Here is a 16,066-nt window from a genome sequence, read left to right on the forward strand (position 1 = left end):
TTTATCATGTTTTAGTCACTTTTATGAGTTTCGATGAAATAAGGAGGTACGAGATCCCAAAGGTTGAAGGTTTTTGCCTTATAGACCCATAGTATTAGAAAGTAGAGATTTGTATCTTGCCTTTTGGTGCATGCATGTATTTAGTAGCATTTTAGACACATTAAGGATTAGGGTTTAGGATATGGCTTGTTAAGGAATTTTAAATAGATAAAGTTAGAATCTTTATCCATTAAGGCCTTCTTCTAATTTAGATTGGAGAGTTGGAACCTTTCGTTTAATGGATTAAGCACTTATTACTATAAGTGTAATGCCTAGTTTACCACGGTGCGACCAATGAAGAATCGCAACAAAGCACCTGGTCGTTGATTTTGATCATTGAATTTTTGACCAGTTTGACTTTAGGTCAAACTTTGAGGGACTGAGCCATAGGTTGAGGTTTGACTTCTGATTTTATTTAGTTGGTTTGTGTTATTTTTCTTATTTGTTCATGTGAGTTTCCTCACTATACTACATGTGATATTGCATATCCTTTGTATTATAGGATACACGTATTATTAGGGTACGAATATCCTAGTATACTAGGATAGTCTCTATTACGTATGTGATTAGTTGATTTGTGATATCCCCCATTTTTCCGAACCAACTTAAAAATATTCTTTACACTTCAATTGACTTACGTCATATCCATTCTATGTTGCTAGAAATTTGAAATGAGGATAATTTCTTTCTAAAGAGCCTCAAATTGCATGTGTCTTTTTATTACAAGCATGTACATCAAAATATTTTTTCTCATTAAAACATTATACTTGGAAAATCTACCTGATTATGACATTGTACTATCATTTTTTAGAGCGATAAAAAAATGGCCCAAATGACCCTTATATATATATATATATATATATATATATATATATATATATATATATATATATATATATATATATATATATATATATATATATATATATATATATAATCAAGTTCCACAACAAACTCAATTTAAGAGAACGAACTAGATAAGAACCCTCAGATTCAATTGATTTATCGATTACATTAGAAAGTTTACCTAGTAATGCGATTTCTCTTTCTGATTGTAATTAATGAAATCACTATATTTAAGGAACCCTAATCCAATTTTAATGATTTGGTGTTAATCTGATTATGAATCGCTACAATCTTGGGATATTAATGTGAATGCTTTTTTTTTCTTTTTTTTCATTGCAATGCTCAAACCGTGATTTTGTGTTCATTTCCTCATAATCGTATACATAAAATCACAAAAATAATATATTTTGAATTGAATGATTGATATATTGTGAGTATAATAAATTTTTAAAACCAACCTGAGTAGGAATGAATGAAACATCCTTAAACCTCTCTTATAGCATTAGAGTAGGTGAGCCTATTCGTCCTAAGACTAAAAATATATTTATTAAATATGCAAGGACACAATGTTATATATATATATATGTATATATATATATATATATATATATATATATATATATATATATAATCAAGTTCCACAACAAACTCAATTTAAGAGAACGAACTAAATAAGAACCCTCAGATTCAATTGATTTGTCGATTACATTAGAAAGTTTACCTAGTAATGCGATTTCTCTTTCTGATTGTAATTAATGAAATCCCTATATTTAAGGAATCCTAATCCAATTTTAATGATTTGGTGTTAATCTGATTATGAGAATCGCTACAATCTTGGGATATTAATGTGAATGCTTTTTTTTTCTTTTTTTTTCATTGCAATGCTCAAACCGTGATTTTGTGTTCATTTCCTCATAATCGTATACATAAAATCACAAAAATAATATATTTTGAATTAAATGATTGATATATTGTGAGTATAATAAATTTTTAAAACCAACCTGAGTAGGAATGAATGACACATCCTTAAACCTCTCTTATAGCATTATAGTAGGTGAGCCTATTCGTCCTAAGACTAAAAATATATTTATTAAATATGCAAGGACACAATGTTATATATATATATATATATATATATATATATATATATATATATATATATATATTCTTCTAATATATATAGGTAAAATTTAAACCAATTAAATTTAAGTTTTTATTAACTCAAATTAACAGGAGAGGAAATGATGTTAATAATTAATGCAAGTTAATATTTAAATATTTAAATTTATAATCCCTTTCATAAATAATATTTAAATTAATTCAAATAAATATTCAAATTGATAATCCCTATCATAAACAATATTTAAATTTAAAGACCTACTATCCAAAATAAGAAAAATGTTTGTTTCTTGCAAGACATGTTAGGAAACATGTGGAACAAGTTAAGGTTCCGAGGGATCAAATCGGATAGGGCGCGAAAGAGATTCGTTCCCGGTCGATGTCTATGTTTCAATTTTGATTTTCATTTCTAGGGTCATGGTCATTAAACCCTAGCTTAGGACACCAGTAAAACATAAACTGGCCACATAAAAGGAAAATAAAACTTCAGCACCCTAAGACCCTAAATTTGAAAAACCCTAACACCAAACAAGATTCAAATCAGTTTGGATCTTGCAGTGCAAATAATCATGAGCCAAGGATCTGGTACCATTGTTAGGTTATAGGGCATTCTAAACACATGATCATACCATAAAAAGTCTTATAAAAATATTATATGTTCAAACAACCTGTGATGATCTAAGTTTAATTTTATTATTCCAACTACTAGAGTAAAAAAAAATTACATAACTATTTGCAGCTAGAGATCTTCTTGTTTGAGATCTTGTTCTTTCCATCTTGCTTATATTGAATCCTTCTAATGGTATCACACCCAAGAACACCAAAGAGAAAAATCACAAAACCCTAGGAGAGGGGATGGAAAAATAGAAAACTATAAAGCCTAAAGAGTTTATTTTCTGTCCACCTTTAGGAGAGGAAGATGGAGAACATAACTCTTACCTAGAAATGAGCATCTAGGGTTTGATCCCTAGCTCCCAATTTATGGGCTTCAATTGCTTAGTCCCAAAGCAACTCCAAAACCTTTAATAAGCGTTATCAAATTCATTCACCTCTAGCCATTAGGGATTCTGGAATGTTCCAATTAATTAAACCTTTTAATTAACTAATATTTAGTCTGTCTAATTAATTACAAAATAATTTCTAATTCATTTATAAAAACATGACAAATAAATAAACTAATTTCTCCTATATTCTCTTTGTCTTTTAGTTGCTTAAATGTGTCATGAGGGTAACCCAAAAGGACCCTAATATTATTGAAAATCTTACCAATAGTTAATGAAATTGGAGACTTTATCCAACAAGATGGTCTTGCGTAGTGATAGTGGGATGATGGAAAGAATAGTATTATGCCATGAACCTACAGGCTTGATGTGTGACGAGGACAAGAACAATGATGTACTGTGAGCCTTTATTAGTGTGTGTAATGCAAGTAGGACCTAGCTAATGATGCTGGATGAGAGTATTGTTAGATTACTAATGTGTAAGACTGTTTGTCTATTGTATCGGTGCGGGGCCGTCATTATTTAGGCGCGAGCATAATATTTTGAGACTGTGCATCCATCGGAACATTGTGAGACCACGAGTCAGTAAGTGATGTATGCCTTAGCTGCATGGTAGAGGGTATTGACTTTCTGGGAAGTCAGTTCAAGCACTTGAAGACTTTTTGGGTATGTTCAGGAATGTAGTTTAATTTTTGAGTTACTGTGGGTGGAAGGATCCATAGTACATGCTTCATTGTGGCTTATTATTGTTCCTCATTGGAGGAACTAGTCTTTATTTATGTCATGGAGGTAATCGTTAGTCTGAGTGTGTAGTTCAGTATCAGACCGATGAGTCCCCCGTTTCGGAAATTTTTGCAAGAAGTTGGGTTTTGTTTCTAAACATGGAGATCATGTAGTTATGGGTCATGGGGTGCAGATACTTGGAACACATGTATGTAGTAGTAGCTCAGGCAAAATGATAATTGGGTTTAGAAAACCGATAGATAATTTCATAGGAAGTACCAGAGTGTTTTGTAAAGCCAGATTTGAGGACGAAATCCAAATAGGGAGGGGGGGGGGGTAATTATAACATCCATTCTCCAAGTTTGACCTTGATTGTTAGTTGATCATTTAAATAAGGAATTTTGGGTTTTTTAAAATATAAATGGCGCGCCTAAGACACGATGCAATGTGCGCAAGCTGGCAAGTTGAACTTTAATTTTCGGGCTTTGGGCCCTATTTACGGGCACAGGCTTCTAGGGTTGCTTCCATTCTCCACCTCCCAACCCCTTATACTCGAAACCATAGCCTTTCTTACTCTTTTTTCTTTAATTATGATGTTTTCATGCTTTTTGTGAGTTTTAAAGAAAGATCTAGTCATTTGGTGCGTTGTGAAGCAAGATCCAACCAAGTTCTTACTTCTTCTTCACCCTCCATACTATTGTGAGGTATAAAGTCTTCACCTTTATGCTTTTTGGTTCCTATATGTACATTTTTTATCATGTTTTAGTCACTTTTATGAATTTCGATGAAATAAGGAGGTACGAGATCCCAAAGGTTGAAGGTTTTTGCCTTATAGACCCATAGTATTAGAAAGTAGAGATTTGTATCTTGCCTTTTGGTGCATGCATGTATTTGGTAGCATTTTAGACACATTAAGGATTAGGGTTTAGGATATGGCTTGTTAAGGAATTTTAAATAGATAAAGTTGGAATCTTTATCCATTAAGGCCTTCTTCTAATTTAGATTTGAGAGTTGGAACCTTTTGTTTAATGGATTAAGCACTTGTTAGTATAAGTGTAATGCCTAGTTTAGCACGGTGCGACCAATGAAGAATCGCAACAAAGCACCTGGTCGTTGATTTTGATCATTGAATTTTTTACAAGTTTAACTTTTGGTCAAACTTTGAGGGACTGAGCCATAGGTTGAGGTTTGACTTCTGATTTTATTTAGTTGGTTTGTGTTATTTTTCTTATTTGTTCATGTGAGTTTCCTCACTATACTACATGTGATATTACATATCCTTTGTATTATAGGATACACGTATTATTAGGGTACGATTATCCTAGTATACTAGGATAGTCTCTATTATGTATGTGATTAGTTGATTTATGACATCCCCCATTTTTCAGAACCAAATTAAAAATATTCTTTACACTTCAATTCAGTTAAGTCATATCCATTCTATGTTGCTAGAAATTTGAAATGAGGATAATTTCTTTCAAAAGAGCCTCAAATTGCATGTGTTCTTTTTATTACAAGCATGTATATCTAAATATTTTTTCTCATTAAAACATTATACTTGGAAAACCTACCTGATTATGACATTGTACTATCATTTTTTAGAAAGATAAAAAAAATGGCCCAAATGACCCTTCGTGGGCCGTGCTTAGCACGACCCTTATAATATATATATATATATATATATATATATATATATATATATATATATATATATATATATATATATATATATATATATATATCAAGTTCCACAACAAACTCAATTTAAGAGAACGGACTGAATAAGAACCCTCGGATTCAATTGATGTGTCGATTACATTAGAAAGTTTACCTAGTAATGCAATTTCTCTTTCTGATTGTAATTAATGAAATCCCTATATTTAAGGAATCCTAATCTAATTTTAATGATTTGGTGTTAATCTGATTATGAGAATCGCTACAATCTTGGGATATTAATGTGAATGCTTGTTTTTCTTATTTTTTCATTGCAATGCTCAAACCGTGATTTTGTGTTAATTTCCTCATAATCGTATACATAAAATACAAAAATAATATATTTTGAATTGAATGATTGATATATTGTGAGTTTAATAAATTTTTCAAGAGTTTCTTAACAAAATTCTTACTTCTAGTATCAATGTCTTCAATTACAACAATTAGATCAATTATGAATTCTATTGAAATCTTTAATTCAGGTAAACAATTATAAATATTTGATATTAATTTGAAATCATTTAACGATTAGCTACATTTTTTTAAATTACAATGCTTTAAGTGGTGACAGATGTTGGAATAACGATTGGTTTTAGTGATTTGTCGAATTCACAAACTCAAGGGTCTATGAAATTTATTGAAGTTGCTAGTCCATGTAATTGATTAATAGATTTGAAGCTTAGATTTGAAGTGTGATTATAAAATCATTGGTGGTCACTGTGTCTTTAGCATATGAGGAAGGAAAGAATAAGGCGAGAGTTTTTTTGTGCAAAAGGGAAATAAGGAATGGAGCGTATTATTTCTCAGTGAGTGATTTTATGTGTATGACCCAATCAGATGCTTAGGACCGAGTAAGAGGCATGAAATGAACATATCAAACACCCTGACCCATACCGAGTCAGAGCTTACAGATTTCTAGACCTAGTCAGAGGTATATCAAACATGGCATTAGTTTGTTTGAAACGAATTTGAATTTATTTGAAATATTCAATCCACATTTTGGAAAACTGAAATCAGATTCAATTCTGTTGTTCGAATCATATCGAACTAGTTCATTCAAACGACTTTGCAACTTTTAGAAAATGAAATTTCATCGGTCATTAAACCCCCCATCGACCAACGTACCGGTAGGGATTTGGCATAAACACTTTGTTTTGTTTCTCTTAGTCCACTATAAAAGTGTTCTTACCTATAATACAACTTATTTTTCTTAATTAATAGTTTATATCTATATATACTATACTATAAAAGAGACATTTTTCCTTTCACTACATGCATTTGAAACTCTCATGACTTTTCAATTTTTTTTAATAATGATTATAAATTTGTTAATATTGTTAAATAATTAAATAAATAACCTAGATTGTAATCATAAATTAACTAAACTTCGATATTAAAATATCATCTTTTACTTCTACTTATAAAATTATGTCTTTAACTTTTAATATAGTATAGTTAACTTATTAGTTGGATATGTTTTTGTACGTAAACTATTGACATTTTAAAGTCACAAATTTTAATAATTTGTCTAAAATGCTTAAATTTTAATTTAAATATAATATTAAATGATTAACTTCAATCGAAATTTCAATTAAACTTAAAAGAAAATCTAAAAAATATTTTGTAAATATCAAAAAAGTTATAAGCTGTCGTGTTAAATGCAAACCCTAAATTGTAATCTCAAATTAACTAAAAATATTTTTAAAATTATTTTATAACTATTTGTAATCCTAAATTAACTAAACTTTAATATTAAAACATCATCTTTTAGTTCTACTTATAAAATTATGTCTTTAACTTTTAATATATTATAGTTAACTTTGTTGGGGGTCAGAAATGGCATCGACCAAGTCCTCGTACGATGGCCTGGAGTGCCGCAATGGAACGACTGGTCCTGGAGGACTGAATGCGCTATATGGGTAAGGTTGTGTCCTTTCTAACACTAAATGGTTTTAGATCAACTGGTAGCGCTAATGCTCAACAAGTGGTATTAGAGCCAGTGGCGAGGGTTCGATTCTTTCAGGGAGCTATTTTTTAGGGGGGGGGGTGTTGGGGGATAGAAATAGCATCGACCAAGTCCCCGCACGATGGCCTGGAGTGCCGCAATCGAATGTCTGGTCCTGGAGGGCTGAATGCGTTATATGGGTAATGTTGCGCCCTTTGTAACACCAATTGGTTTTAGATCAACCGGTAGCGCTGATGCTCAACAAACTTATTAGTTTTGACATGTTTTTGTATGTAAACCATTAACATTTTAAAGTCATAAATTTTAATAATTTGTGTAAAATGCTTAAATTGTTAATTTAAATATAACGTTAAAGAGTTAACTTCAATCAAAATTTCAATTAAACTTAAAAGAAAATCTAAAATTAATTTGTAAATATCAACAAAGTTATAAGTTGTCGTGCTAAATGCAAAACCTAAATTGTAATCTCAAATTAACTAAAAATATTTCTAAAATTATTTTAAGAATGGTAATGGTTTCCAAATAAGTAACTTAAAAATAACTTACAACATCAAACTTAAAAATAACATTATATAAAAATTTATATTGTTACCTTTAAAAACAAAAAACAATGTTTGATGTTTTAAATAACTACAATGACAGAAATTAATATGTTAAGCGATTAATTTTTTAAAATAACTAATCACAATAACAACTATAAATAACACTAAACCATATATTATATTTAATTTTATTCATGAATAACCCATGAGTATGTGTCATTAAGACGACTGAGATTATATAGTATTGATACATGTGTATTTTATCATATAGTTAAATATAATCAATGTTTTTATATCAACTTAGTATAAGAATTATTATAGAAAAGTTAACAACAATGTCATTGTTATATTTAAAACATATATTTGTAAATATTTCAACTATATAGTTTTACTTTGTGCATCGCGCGGGTATTCGTCGTCTAGTACCTTATAATGAAATCATTTTTCCTTCATTCTTATGCATTAGAAACCCCATAATTTAATTAATACCACTCAAAATACTTTTTAATAATGGTTATTAATTGGTTCTTTAATATAAAATAACATGAACAACAAACATAAGAAGACCAAATATAATTATTGTGAATAACATGAACATCGTTGTCATATTTCTCAACGGTTAAGGACCTTTAGAGGAGGAAAATACTTTTATGTGGGTATTTTTTTCATATAAATTTCAAGTTTTTTTTTTTTTTTTTTTTTTTGTTTTTACCAATTCTTCAATGTGTGGTTCCTTTTGGTACATCACATGTTATATTTCGGATAGACACTTTTTCATAAAGATGCACCTAATTGCATTCACTATAGGTACTAATTTCATATTTGAGTTATGGATACACAAACAAACTTATTGATCATTTTAAATTCGTTGAATAGATTTGGTTTTCATCATCCTCCTTCAACAATGGAAATTATCTCCATCTTCACTATTTGGCATTTTGATATGTATCCATACATGTAAGAATTTTTATTTTTCTCAAGAGTTTTTTTGTAAAACCCATTTTAATATTTAAGAATATTAAAACAGTAGGTGGAAAATAGTGAACTGCTCATCGTTGGGACCGCAAGGTGGATTTATTGAAGCCCAAAAGGTATTGAAAATTTGAAGCCATATTAGCAAATTTATTGCTACATATAAATTATATTTAATTTGTTTTACATGTTAATTGGCTTTAGTTTCCATTAAAGTCATGGTTTTTTTTTGGAAACGACAAAAGAATAACTGAAAACCTAGTCGTAATATTTCAACGAGCATCTCATGTTTGAGCTCCTTTATAGGGCAAACCCAACCCCCATAGGAGTTTCCAAGGAAAATTTCTCCACATGTGACAATTTTTTAGGACTACAAGGATTGAACCTATCACCTCCACCTCACATGGGTATTAAACCCGATGCACCCACCCAACTATGTTAGACTTCATTTGCCATGGTTTTCTTTTTGATCCTATAAAATAACACATGTGAACTAAAGGCATTTCATGCATATTTTAATGTAGTACTGGTACAACCGATACCAATGAGTTATCATGCTCTTTTTCAAGTCATGAGAATGTAATCTTTTTAGCTTTCATAATTTTTTGTTTGTATATATTAAATTAGTCTCAACCAAACATTTATATTAGTCTCTTATAGAAATTAGATGTTGGTATCAAGACTATGCCTATGTGGTTTTAGTTTATCGACGTTGGAATATGAAAAATAATATGATACATAGATATAAATTTAAAAAATAATAAGTGCATCAAATTAGTTACTAAATCAATCACTACAAGAAAATTTCAATTTAGCTACGAAAAAATTCCATAGCAAAAATCTGAAATTCCGTAGCTAAAGCTGAATAACTACGGAATTTGCTACTCAATTTATCAATTAGACTTCGTAGCTATATTTCTTATAGCAAAATGTTTAGCTACGAAATTATAATTCCGTAGCAATTTTGTTATGACGGTTTCAACGACATCTATTTCGTTGCAATTTGAGTTCCATAGCAAATTTCGTAGCTATTTTTCCGTAGCAAATTGCGTAGCAAATTCCATAGCCATCTATTTCATAGCAAATTCTGTAGCCCTCTGTTCCGTAGCAAATTATATAGCCCTCTGTTCCGTATCAAATTCTGTAGCCGTCTGTTCATAGCAAATTCCGTAGTCGTCTGTTCCGTAGCAAATTTTGTAGTTGTTTTTTCCATAGCAAATTTCGTAGTTGTTTGTTCTGTAGCGAATTTCATAGTTCATTGTTCAGCAACGATTTGTCCCGTAGCAACAGGTTCCAAAAGCAAATTCAATATGATAAAAATGTTCAACAAAATCCAATTTTTGAAATTATAATATTCATAAAAATATATAAAAATGTAGTAAATATAAATTCAATAGTTACATCAATTTTATAGATATATGATATGGTCGAAAAGTCTTCTACAAGGTTGTTTAATCATCAAAATTCAATATTAATTACAAGTACAGTCAAGCAGTTTAGATTTGAATCGCCACGAACACACCAACAGCCACATATACTCAACCAAAATGGAAAAACCTGTAAAATCAAATTTACAATCAACTTGATTAAAATTCAATCAGTTGTATGAAATCCCATTTTGTTTTGCTTTGAGGGTTTCCCTAGTTTTTGACAAACTAGAAATATAAAATTTGAAAATGAACACAAAGTAAAAACAACAAACCAACTCTTTTATTTGACATACTATTAACATGTATACAAGAAACAAAATAAATTACCTTTGGAGATCCATCAAATCCAACATTAGCGTGGTTGTTTTTTTCTCTTTCCAGGTCGTCGTATGATGCCAAAAGGATATGAAGCTGTCACATGGTGTCAAAATGATTTGAAATAAAGTTGAAAACAAATGATAATACAATGATCATAGACACCTGAATAGTGATTATTGACTTAATATTATAACACTTGATTTTCTATTATTAAAGGTAAAAATAATGAACCTGCATAATGATGTTTTTATTGATATTGCTCCATAATGTTAGGTATCCCTGTTTTCGATCCCAAAGGTGTGCATTCTCTAAATTGTCCCTATAAACAGATGTGGGGCTCTTACATGTGCCCTCGAATCCTGTCAAAACCAATAGAAATAAAGTAAGATATAAGATAATAAGGGTTAAGAAATAACAACCTAATTTCATTTATTTCTTTGTTATAGTATCCTACTTTTATTTCATCCTATTACAACATCGTGTACAAGCCCTTATTCAAAGGAATACCAAAAACCAAAAAACTTAATAATATTCTAAAATATTATTTGGAAATTTAAAACTAAAATTCTAAAAGCAAAGTCGATCTTTATGCCCCTACAACAAACTCAGACAGCCAAGATTTGACCAAGGAAAATACTCTAAAATATAAATGAAATTCACACTTGTAATTCGATCAAAATATGACCATATTGAAGACCAATTATGCATGCCAAAGAAACTATGATCCTATAAATAGTTAGTAGCTTAACATCTTAAGTACAAAGTAAGTGAAATAATAATTATTTATATAGTTGTCCAGATTAAGTAAAAAACAACTCCTTAAACTGGTACCACATAAGCATCAATTTACCACCAAACATTAGTTGACAGGAACTGAAATCAGTAGACATATCTTTTGATTTTGCTTCAACAAATTACACAACCTATAAAAGCTCCAATGTCACCAAAAGATTGTTATCAATAGAGTTGATGAAAACTTGAAATTCTTGATTACAATAATAGATTAAAAGAGAAAAATAAATTCCAAGAAAGTAAATTTGGTGTGCAGAAAAGAAAATGTGTCTATTATTGTAGACAAGTAAACATAATATAAGTGACATTAATATCCCTTTATTTCTAACCCTACAACAAAGTACATAGAAATTCAACAAACAAAGTGCAATGCTAAAATTGAGTTATTTTTTCAAAAGAAAATGTGCTTATAATAAAAAAACTGAAAGTACAAGGCTATGGTCAGTCATTGTGTAGCATATTTCGTAGTAGAATAACTACGAATTTTGATTCCGTAGCAACTATACGTAGCTATTTAGGATTTAGCTACGGAATGCAATTTCGTAACCATTTCCATCGTAAAACAGCTACGACAAGCCATTTTGTAACATATTTCGTAGTAAAATAGCTACGAAATTTGATTCCGTAGCAACTTTCCGTAGCAATTCAAGATTTTTCTTGTAGTGGATATTATAGACTACAAAATGAATATAAATGTCACTTTGGGTATTTTCCACTCGCAGAGAGAGAGAGAGAGAGAGAGAGAGAGAGAGAGAGAGAGAGAGAGAGAGAGAGAGAGAGAGAGAGAGAGAGAGAGAGAGAGAGAGAGAGATTAATGGTGGTAAACCGACATAAGTTTCGACCAAGGTTCTAAATGGCGTGAGACATAGCGTGGTGGCAAGGTCAAACCTCAAACTTAATGAGTAATTGCGAACCATGACGTTTTTCAAGACGTGATGTAAGGAGACGTTTTTGTATTAATTTATAATTATATTACCACATAATATAAAATTATATTAAATATAACTACTTTTTAGAAGTCTTATATCAATAACTAATAGCAAAAAATAACAAAAGCACAATACTTGTATCCCATATTAGAAAATACATAAAGAGAGAGCAAAAAAAAAAAATGTGTCTCAAACGAAAAAACACGCGCCATAACACTTCATGACTCGTTATATTACGCTTTGTCACGCGTCACACCTAACAACAATGTTATGAGGATTTTCGTAACGGCGACGCCACACCTCATGTCATGGCATGCCTTGGCACGCGCCATTTAAAACACTGGTTTCGACGTTTTGTAATATTTGTTGGATTTTCTAGATTTCGTAGAAAAGAACTCATCAAATAAACAAAACATTAATATATTCTTAAAAATGAAAATGTTTTATTTTGAATAGCATTTAATATTAGTGCAGAATATGAAACGTGTTATGTTATAAATATCAATAATATTTATTAATTTTAATATTTATTTGCAAAATTTTTAACTATGTAATTTTACACTGTGCAAACGACCGACCATTCGCCCAATATGTATTCTAAGAACACCTTAATTGTTGAGTTATACTCTTATTACGGTTACAGAAGCGATATTAGAAAAAATGCGTACAGCGATATTTAGTTACATTACTATTTTTTCATGATTTTTTTTTTCTTTATTCAATCCAACTTTTGTCCAATGTTGTCTTTAAACATCCTTTCCCTGCAAACTCTCTCTCGAATAAAATCAGTTGGATGAATAATACAAGCGGACAAAAACAAACCAGTACTTGGTTCCAACTACTGCATTCAATTCTCTCTCTCTCTCTCTCTCTCTCTCTCTCTCTCTCTCTATATATATATATATATATATATATATATATATATATATATATATATATATATATATATATATATATACACGAAGGAGCATAAAAAGAAACGCAAGAAAGTTAGAAGCGGGGTAAATGAGACTACAGTACGTGTGTGAGGAAGAAGAGAAGGAGTTAAGCCGACAGGAAGCGCCTGGTGCGTGCCCAAAATGTGGTGGTAAAGTGGAAGCCGTCGACTGCGCTCACAAATGGAGGTTTTGCTTCGTTCCAGTCTGCAACATCGTTAAAAGAAGATACATATGCACCCTTTGCTCCAAACGCTTGGTGTTTTTGTATTCTTAGGTTCCCTTATATAATTGTAAGAGTTCCTTCTGTTTCATGGCAATAAGTGAGGTTGATTCGTCATATTCTTTTAATGCATATTTTTCTTTGAGGTTGGTCATCATATGGTTAGGACTTAGGACATCTTCTTCTCTGATTCTTGTGGTTAATGGTTCATTTTTGTTGTTCATCTCAAATTGTTGTTGTGACTTTGGATTCTGTCAACTATGATACAACTTTTGATCAATTAAAAGAAAAAGAAAACAGGGAATAATTAGCCTTCAAGTTCATAATACATTGCAGGTGAAAGCCTTATCAAGAACATGTAATTGGTAAAGGCCAATCTAAACACGGGACCGACCATGATATAGTTGGTATACCCGCAATAACGATCGGTAGGGTTGTGTTTTAGTGATTGAACTTTTATATTATATTTATTTTATTCAAAAATAAGTAAAAAAAAAATGGTCGCTGATGGTTGTAGACTTGTAGATGATACAATATTAATATTTGATTACTAAAACGAAGTTCAAATGACTTGAAAGATAAATGGATGAAAGAACATAGATAATGTTTTTTCGTATTTGGTTTTAAAAAATAAGATAAGTTTGAGTTCTATATATGGTATGTTAAAATCATTTTTAACTATTTATTGGAAGAAAGTATTCGACTTCAAATATCAATTAAATTTCTTCTATGTAAGTGTTGTTTTCTTATAGTTCATACACACATGCATAAATATATGTAGATGTCACAAAAAAACAGTTTGAACAATAAAACGGAAACTAAACCGAGTTTTAAAAAGCTGGTATTAGATAAACCGATACGGTTAAAAATTGAATCTTTGGTTTACTAGATACTACTGAATCAGACTTTATAATAATAAAAAAAATTCAAATAACAATAATAATCTACTTTACAAGTATAAATAAAGAATATCTACAATATAAGAACTTACTTGAGTTTTGTTAAAATCGTGTCTCGAATCATCAAATATTGTTTTTTATTCTTTAAGGTCTTGATCAACAAAGCTTGAATCTGATGTAAAGATGATCAATTTTGGAGTTGATCCCTTTTATTTTTATTTTTTTTTGGGGGGTGGGGGTTAGTTTTGGTGTTCACAATGTCATCTAAAGGATCGGGTGTGGGTGAAATTATATAGGATTAAGATTAGGAAGGATCGGGTGTGGGTGAAATTATATATCATTAGGATTAGGAAGTAATTTTGGCTCTTCAAATTCCAAATCAATGTCGGTTATATATATATATATATATATATATATATATATATATATATATATATATATATATATATATATATATATATATATATATATATATATATATATATCCAAAATTGATATAGCCACATATCAACCCGTATTATCAAATACTAGTCTCGGTTTGGTCCGGTCCAACCGGGTCAAACGCTCACCCTTATCTTAGGGTAGAAAATTTAGTGTTTGTGTGGTTATATATAGAGAGAAGTAGGTTCCGTTGAGATTAAAAATAAAATATAGATCTTGAGATTCAACATCAGCTACATATTTCAAATCTACCGCTCCAACCCTCCGACGTACCGGCACGGCAGGCCTGTTATAATCATAAATGATTATATAGCGCCACCCGCTCCTTTCTCCTCCGCCACCACAACTACGACCACCACCACTATTACCACATCTGACACCAGTCGACCCCACCAGTGTCACCTCCGTCACTTATACCACTGTCACCCCTGTGACAACCACCTCTTCTGCCACTAACTATCATAATCATATATGATTACCAAATTTGTGAACAGCCATATATTTATAATCATTTATGATTAGGCATGCACTGTTGTTGCCGATACGCTGGAGCGTTAGAGCAGCAAATAAGAAATATATAGCTCAGGTTGAATCTCAAGATCTCTACTTTTTTTAATTTCAACTGAACCGTCTCATATATATATATATATATATATATATATATATATATATATATATATATATATATATATATATATATAAAGAGAGAGAGAGGGAGAAAAAAAAGAGGAAAGTTCAAGTGAGAAAAATAAAAAGATTAAGAATGGGGGAATCATTTTCAATCAATCATTTATTTTTGCCGCAAAATCTCTCATCGTATCGGCCAAAAAATGAAAGCAATACACGTGTGTTTTTCAAAGTTGTAATATGTTTTCTTAAATTGTGTTAATCATTATCTTAATATATGCAAACAACTTATTTTCTTGTTTTTTTTTTAACTTTAAATAAACTCTTTTTATCAAAATTCGATTTTAAATATATCAAAATTCATAATTTTTTATTTCCTATAAATAGACATCCATATTGATATACTTTTAACATAAAATAATTTTTATTTTTAATTTCAGCTCTCGTAATTCATAAGTGAATAACAGTGCATCGGATTTTTATTATAGTACATTCGTTATTCACTTATGAAAAAAAAAAACGTATATTTTTTAACGTTTAAATATCATTCA

The 16,066-nt window shown here is 30.2% G+C and overlaps 1 long non-coding RNA gene across 1 annotated transcript; it reads right to left on the minus strand.

The window, feature by feature from the left end:
- Positions 1 to 10,352: 10,352 nt before the first annotated feature.
- LOC145116122 (uncharacterized) lies at positions 10,353 to 14,802 on the minus strand. Its single transcript, XR_013711877.1, has 4 exons — positions 14,540 to 14,802; positions 10,901 to 11,028; positions 10,679 to 10,762; positions 10,353 to 10,478 (listed from the first exon to the last, which is right to left on the minus strand). It is a non-coding gene; the product is annotated as an uncharacterized LOC145116122 (long non-coding RNA).
- Positions 14,803 to 16,066: the final 1,264 nt, after the last annotated feature.

The sequence above is a fragment of the Lactuca virosa genome, chromosome 5 (genome assembly GCF_052849685.1).
Source record: "Lactuca virosa cultivar CGN04683 chromosome 5, Lactuca_virosa_CGN04683_v6, whole genome shotgun sequence".
Taxonomy (NCBI): domain Eukaryota; kingdom Viridiplantae; phylum Streptophyta; class Magnoliopsida; order Asterales; family Asteraceae; genus Lactuca; species Lactuca virosa.